The sequence below is a fragment of the Artemia sp. Qi Xiang Cuo genome, chromosome 13, assembly GCF_049724085.1.
Source record: "Artemia sp. Qi Xiang Cuo chromosome 13, ASM4972408v1, whole genome shotgun sequence".
In the NCBI taxonomy this organism is placed as follows: domain Eukaryota; kingdom Metazoa; phylum Arthropoda; class Branchiopoda; order Anostraca; family Artemiidae; genus Artemia; species Artemia sp. Qi Xiang Cuo.
In genome coordinates this window covers 35,862,518-35,869,269 of record NC_142806.1, presented here as the reverse complement: position 1 = coordinate 35,869,269, position 6,752 = coordinate 35,862,518, and positions in this window count along the sequence as shown.

The following is a 6,752-nucleotide window of genomic DNA, read 5'->3' as shown; positions in this document are numbered from 1 at the left end:
AAATGTTATGATGAAAGTGCTTCAAAAACCCATCTGGCTGCGTCATATAATCTCAATTATACTCTCAAAACGTGTTTGTTCACTCTATAGGTATATAATATAAGAGGATTGCTCGCTTTTTGCAATATAATCGTCAAACCAGACTGTATATTCATGCCTTAGGCTTGTAGTCGTGAAAATACACTGTATATTCATGTAATCGTGAAGACTAATAGCAATAAAGTAAAAATAAAAGAATATTTGTCAAGGAATTGCGAATAGTTCAGAACGAAGCAATAGTCTATTTCTCCTCAAGCATTTCTAGTCGTATTTTTACAGGGATATTAAATAATTACCATTTTTACACCCCCCTCAAAACTTAATTTCCCCCTTTTTAGCAATATTTTCACTAAATACTTGCCCCCACCCACTCCCCAGACAGTTCAGAAAGAAGCAATAGTCTATTTCTCCTGAAGCATTTCAAGTCAAATGTTTACCAGGGTATTAAATAAGTAGCATTTTTACACCTCCCTCAAAACTTAATTTCCCCTTCCTAGCTTTATTTTAACTGAATACTTGCCCCCACCCCCCGCCCTTCCTCTAAAGTTGTAAAAAAATATATTATACAAATATAAAATTAATCATTTTTTTATTATATTAATTAAAATGAAAAAAAATTGAAAAACAAAAAATCCACTATAATAATTAGCTAGTTTTATGTGGCATAGACAATGCAATGTTTTGAATAATAGCAATACAGTAAAAATAAAAAAAATATTTGTCAAGGAATATTGATTAGTTCAGAAAGAAGTAATAGTCTATTTCTCCTGAAGCATTTCTAGTCGTATGTTTACCGGGATATTAAATTAGTACCATTTTTACACCCCCCTCAAAACTTAATTTCCCCCTTTTTAGCATTATTTTCACTAAGTACTTGCCCCCACCCACTCCCCAGACAGTTCAGAAAGAAGCAATAGTCTAATTCTCCTGAAGCATTTCAAGTCAAATGTTTACCGGGGTATTAAATAAGTAGCATTTTTACACCTCCCTCAAAACTTAATTTCCCCCTTCCTAGCTTTATTTTAACTGAAAACTTGCCCCCACCCCCCTCACATCATATAAAGTAGTAAAAATAGAGCTTAGCCAAATCTAAATTTCATCATTTTTTAATGCTATTAATTACACTGAAAAAAAATTGAACACCTAAAAAGCCACGATAATTATTCGATAGTTTGATGTGGCATAGACAATGCAATGTTTTGAATAATAGCAATACAGTAAAAAAAAAAAAATATTTGTCAAGGAATATTGATTAGTTCAGAAAGAAGCAATAGTCTATTTCTCCTGAAGCATTTCTAGTCGTATGTTTACCGGGATATTAAATAAGTACCATTTTTACACCCCCCTCCAAACTTAATTTCCGCCTTTGTAGCTTTATTTTCACTCAATACTGTGACAAGCTAAACCACGACAAAGCACTACTCTCGTGGAACTCAAGACCCATTTAACTCCAACCCCGTGCCACTGAACCCCCCATGTAACTGAACCCCTTTATAATCGAAACCCTGTACAACTGACCCCCCGTGCTACTGTACCCTCGTGCAACTGAGCCCTCGTGCAACTGAACCCTCGTGCAACTCGACCCAATTTAACTAAACCCCCGTGTAACTCTACCCCCTTTAACTGAACCCTCGTGCACCTCAACCCTCCATGTAACAGAACCACTGTCTAACCGAAACCCTGTACAACTGAACCCCCGTGCTACTGAACTCTCATGCTACTGAACCCTCGTGCAACTCAACCCAATTTAACTAAACCCCCGTGTAACTATACCCCCTTTAACTGAACCCTCGTGCCACTCACCCCTCCCTGCCATCCCATCTCCCTCAAAACACTTTTCAGCCATTTCTTGTTAAATTTTTTTTTATTTCGAAACTATTTTAAATTGACAATACTCTCCAAAACATCACTTGTGTATTATACAGTACACTATCATCCCATCTCCTCCAAGTCGCAAATCCCCCCTCGTGCAACTGAACCCTCCATGTAACTGAACCCCTGTATAACCGAAATCCTGTACAACTGAATCCCCATGTTACTGAACCCTCGTGCTACTGAACCCTCGTGCAACTCGAGCCAATTTAACTAAACCCCCGTGTAACTATACCCCCTGTAACTGAAGCCTCATGCAACTCAACCTAATTTAAGTAAACCCCCGTTTAACTGTACCCCCGTCAACTGAACCCTCGTGCAACTCAACCCTCCATGCAACCCATCTCCCTCAAAACACTTTTCAGCCATTTCTTTTTAAATTGACAATACTTTTCAAACGTTACTTGTGTATTATACAGACCACATCGGAAAGGTAAAGCGAGGTCAAGTCACAATGTCATTCTATCGTTACTTTTCAGACATTTCTTCTTAAAACTTTATTTTCAACTAATTCATCCGGGTTTTTCCCAAGCAATTCGTACTATCCTCACTCGTAATCGCTAATAACCTTAACCCTTTATTAAGTTATAGGAAATACCGGTTTAGAAAAAACTAGAATAGTGACATAATTTCACTTTATCAACTCTCAAATTCTATACCCACCAGATACCTGTCTCCTTGTGCAATTGAAACTGTTAAAAATGGGTGTTACCTCAGAAACCCGTCTGGTAAGGCATGTACCGTTCGTAGTAATAGGTGACTGACCCTGGTAAGTCATATTACGCAATCACTCGTGATATCCATAGGTGACTGCCCCGTGGTAAGTCATATTAAATAAAAAGCCTGTGATATCCATAGGTGACTGCCCCGTGGTAAGTCATATTAAACAAAAAGCCCGTGAAACCTTTATATAACTTACTACTGTTGTCATTTGAGCTGTGATTATCGAGATGATTACTGAAACGTACCAATAAATATCTGAGAAACTAGTTATTTTTTTTTAGTTGGTTGTTTTACTTAGCGCTTTTTACTAATAACTCGGTAGTAATAGTTTTTCTGACTGTTGCTTTACAGTTTTCTCTTCAAATACCCAAAGGCCTGGGTTTAATACCAAGAAAGTTGGATTCTAAGTACATTCGGGAAAAGGGGATCTTTTTTTGTTCCGGATTCTTTCATTTCAAAGCAGCAGATTTTTTTTTTTTTTAGTACAATTAAGAATCCAATTAAGGGTGCATCTTGGCACAGCCACTAAACAGAAAAGCAGGTATGATAAAAGGGAAAGGGACGTGTGAAGACGTGATAAAAGGCAACTTTTACCACTGGCCAAGCCATATTGAATAGGGCTGCGAAGCGTGACGTCAATTCTTGGGCGGGAAATTCAAATAACGATGAAACGTGGATGCGTAGACACATTTTTTCGGAACTCTAGCGAATTGTTTTGTCCTAAAATATTGGTCATAGATCCTACTAATCCACCAGAACGTTTTCAAGTCGAAATAATACTAGGAATATTGACAATCAGTTGTTAGTTACAACTAGAAACCACGTTTCACGGTATTTTGAATTTTGCACCTTGCTTTTTACGTCATCACCGCGCAGCCCTATGTTGTATAACTTAAATACCGTGTTCCGGGATTTTTTTTTTTTTAAATTTCGGGATTTTTTTTAAAGAAAAATCGGAATTCGATTTTTGAGCGGGTGGCAACACTGCATGAGTAATAAGAAAAAGTGACACCGTCAGTGTAATCGTAGGGTTACCTAGTTTTTGCACAGATATCAACAACTTGCAGTCCTCCGTTCTTCTTCTTTAGGTACATATCAGTTGTTTTCAGTCTTGGGGGTTCTTTTCCTTACCAAATAAACCCGTAAATGACTTTTTTCCAAGTTTTAAACGACCGCTTTTGAAGGTGCTAAAATATTCGACAGATACCAAATAACAGGCAAGCTGTATATATTTACATATTGCGCCCTTTGGAATATTTTACAAGTTTCCTTCCCTGTCCATTTTTAATGCCTCCGTGCCTCATGCATCCAGGTGTCCCTCAAAATGCCCAGTTGTTAACCCCTCGATTTTCGGGTGTCAACACCCGGAGTAAGTTCCGAATTTGTTTTCTACGTACGAGTCCACTTGTTTACGCAAATTTCGAATTTCATTTTCAAGCTGGTTGGCAACAAAAATTAAGGTTCCCTATGTTCGCCCAAAGTCTTTAAATAGTTTGGACTGCTTTTTCTATTTAGATAGCCGGGACACATAATATCTTAGGATTTACCTCCACCCCTCCTCCGAAGTCCTAATTCGAGGTCTACTTGGTCCCCTAAAATGCTCGTAAAATTTCAATTCGATTCCCAAAGCTGCTCCTGAGATAATACAGATACTCTGTTATGATAACCTGGATACACATGGCTTCTTCCAGTCCACTTTGCTACTTCAATGGTGTAAATTTTAGTCCAACAGGGGCTCATAGTGCCAAACTTTTAACCCGACTGGAGATTAGACCTTTAGAAACTTTATGTTTGCCCATACCGAGTTTCGAGGGTAAATACCCCTTCCTAATAATCCCTGAAAGATTCAACTTAATCCCAAAAAGCTGTTCATAAGACATGGTAGATACGCTGTCTTTACCACCTGTCAACAAATAAAGTCCTTTGATTTACATCCTTTGGTCCTTTTAACGTTCTTTGGTCAAAATAATTTTGTAGTGTAAACACTTTTAGGTGGATCGCAGAAAATAAACTCTTATCCCCCTCCAGTGCCCCCTCTCCAAAAGTCAAAACTAGAAGTTTACTTCTTTGATTCGCGTCGCTACTTATAAATCAATAAATTTTAATTCACGCAGAGGATTACAGTACAAAAATGTTTAATTATATCGTAAGTCATAACAATTACATCCTCCCCCCCTACACAAAGTTTAAAGCATCCCCTCCACTTCTTTCTCCTATTCTACCTGAAAGTTTCAACTCCGTCCCCTGTGCTGTTTTGATAGCCTAGATTCACTTAGTGTCAAGTGATTTAAGTTTCTACCCTCTTCCCCAGTCATGGCTCAGTGTTTATTGCCCTCCCCCCTCCAGAACACTCCATGAAAGTTTCAAATTGACACCTCAATTGTAAACACGCCATTTTGATAACCTGGCAAAACAGAACGTCTTTCATTATACTCACTATTCATCTGTGCATTTAGTCCAAGTCCAATAGAAGCTAATAGCACAAAATCGTTCTGGGGGATCAATGAAAAAAACTATTTAGACCCCTCAAACACAATATTTGATTACCTCATTACCCCCTCCCCTTCCTTTATCCATCAGTACTTGAAGGTTTCAAATTCATCCGCCAATCCTTTCCCGAGAGTTTAAAGGTATGCTATTTTGATGCCTTGGATACGCACACTGTTTTTCGATTCATCTCTCTCCCCTCAATCAAGTGCAAATTTGACATCCAATTGACCACACCCAACACTTTCCGAAGGTTCAACTAGACCCTCCAAGCCATTCTTGAGATATCATAGACAATTTTTAAACTCGAGTTCACAAACCGACTTTTGATTTACTTTGGTACATGTGCCATTTTAAGCTGTACTCTTGGGGGCTCTATGTGTTTACCCCCCGCAGAAAATATCATTCGTGGAAAATCCCCCTGGAAAATCCCCCCCAATAATACCACCGAAAATACAACCTAATTGAAGGGAAATTATTCCCAAAAATTTTTCCCCATCTGAAAATTCTCCCAGACTATCCCCTCCCCTGCAGAAAATTTCCCCCCGAAAAAGGTCCGTATGTTTCCCAATAGCAAATACTACCTGTAAGCACTGAACTATTACAAACTTAAAAAGGCACTTAAACTTCTACAATGGGGTTCTCTGTTTGTTTTGTACTTAGGGAGGGAGGGAGATACCTCAAAAGTTGCATTTTAATGCCAAAACATCCCAGCTCTCTGGAGCCATCATATAAATACAGAATTATTTCTAAGGGAAAGACGAGAGGAGGGTGGATAGTAGTAATTAGCACTCATCTTGCAAATTATTTACAGTTCTTAAGCTTTACGAAGACATTTATAGTCAAAAATCAAATTTTAAACGACTACTCAAACGTCAAGACATGAATCAAACACTGAATAAGGAAGAAGACTTTAAGTCAATCTTGGAAAGCACAAAAGCAGAAAAATCAGTCAAAAATGATGACAAACCTGTGAAAAATTTGACACTTGGAATTCAGAATGAGAGAAAACGTTTTCTGCACGTTTTAATTCGTCCAGTATACAAAAAGGTATGTCGTTATTTTACTAGCCATTAGCGTCATTTCTTTCTTTTCCACTAAAAACAAAGAGAGACAAAGAAGTCATAAATTTTTCTGAAACGATACTTGATCGGAAACTCTACAATAAGATTTAAGTGGATCTAAGGGGTTGAAATTTTTAACCCATATGTAAAACAAATCTTGCAAAAATATAGCATAGGAATCCAAGGGCGGATCCAGTTTTTTTTTAGGGGGGGGGTGCAAAATAGGTTCATCCGATAAACTTGCGTTAGGAGCAAGTTTAATTAGCGCAATCTTTCGTTAATTAAGTAAATTAGACTACTTTAGACTACGTCAGGGGAGGGGGCTCCCCCTAGCACCCCCTGGATCCACCACTGCAGGAATCTGTCAGTCATCATTCAACTGGTGTCCGTCTAACTGAACCCTCGTGTAACCGAATCTTTTGCAACTGAACCCAATATAACCGAACCCTCGTGTATCTGACCCCAGGTGCCACTTTACCCCTGCGTAACTCAGCCCCCTATAACTGCACCCTCGTGTAATTGAACCCTCTTGCAACTGAACCCCCATGCAAATCGACCCACTTTATC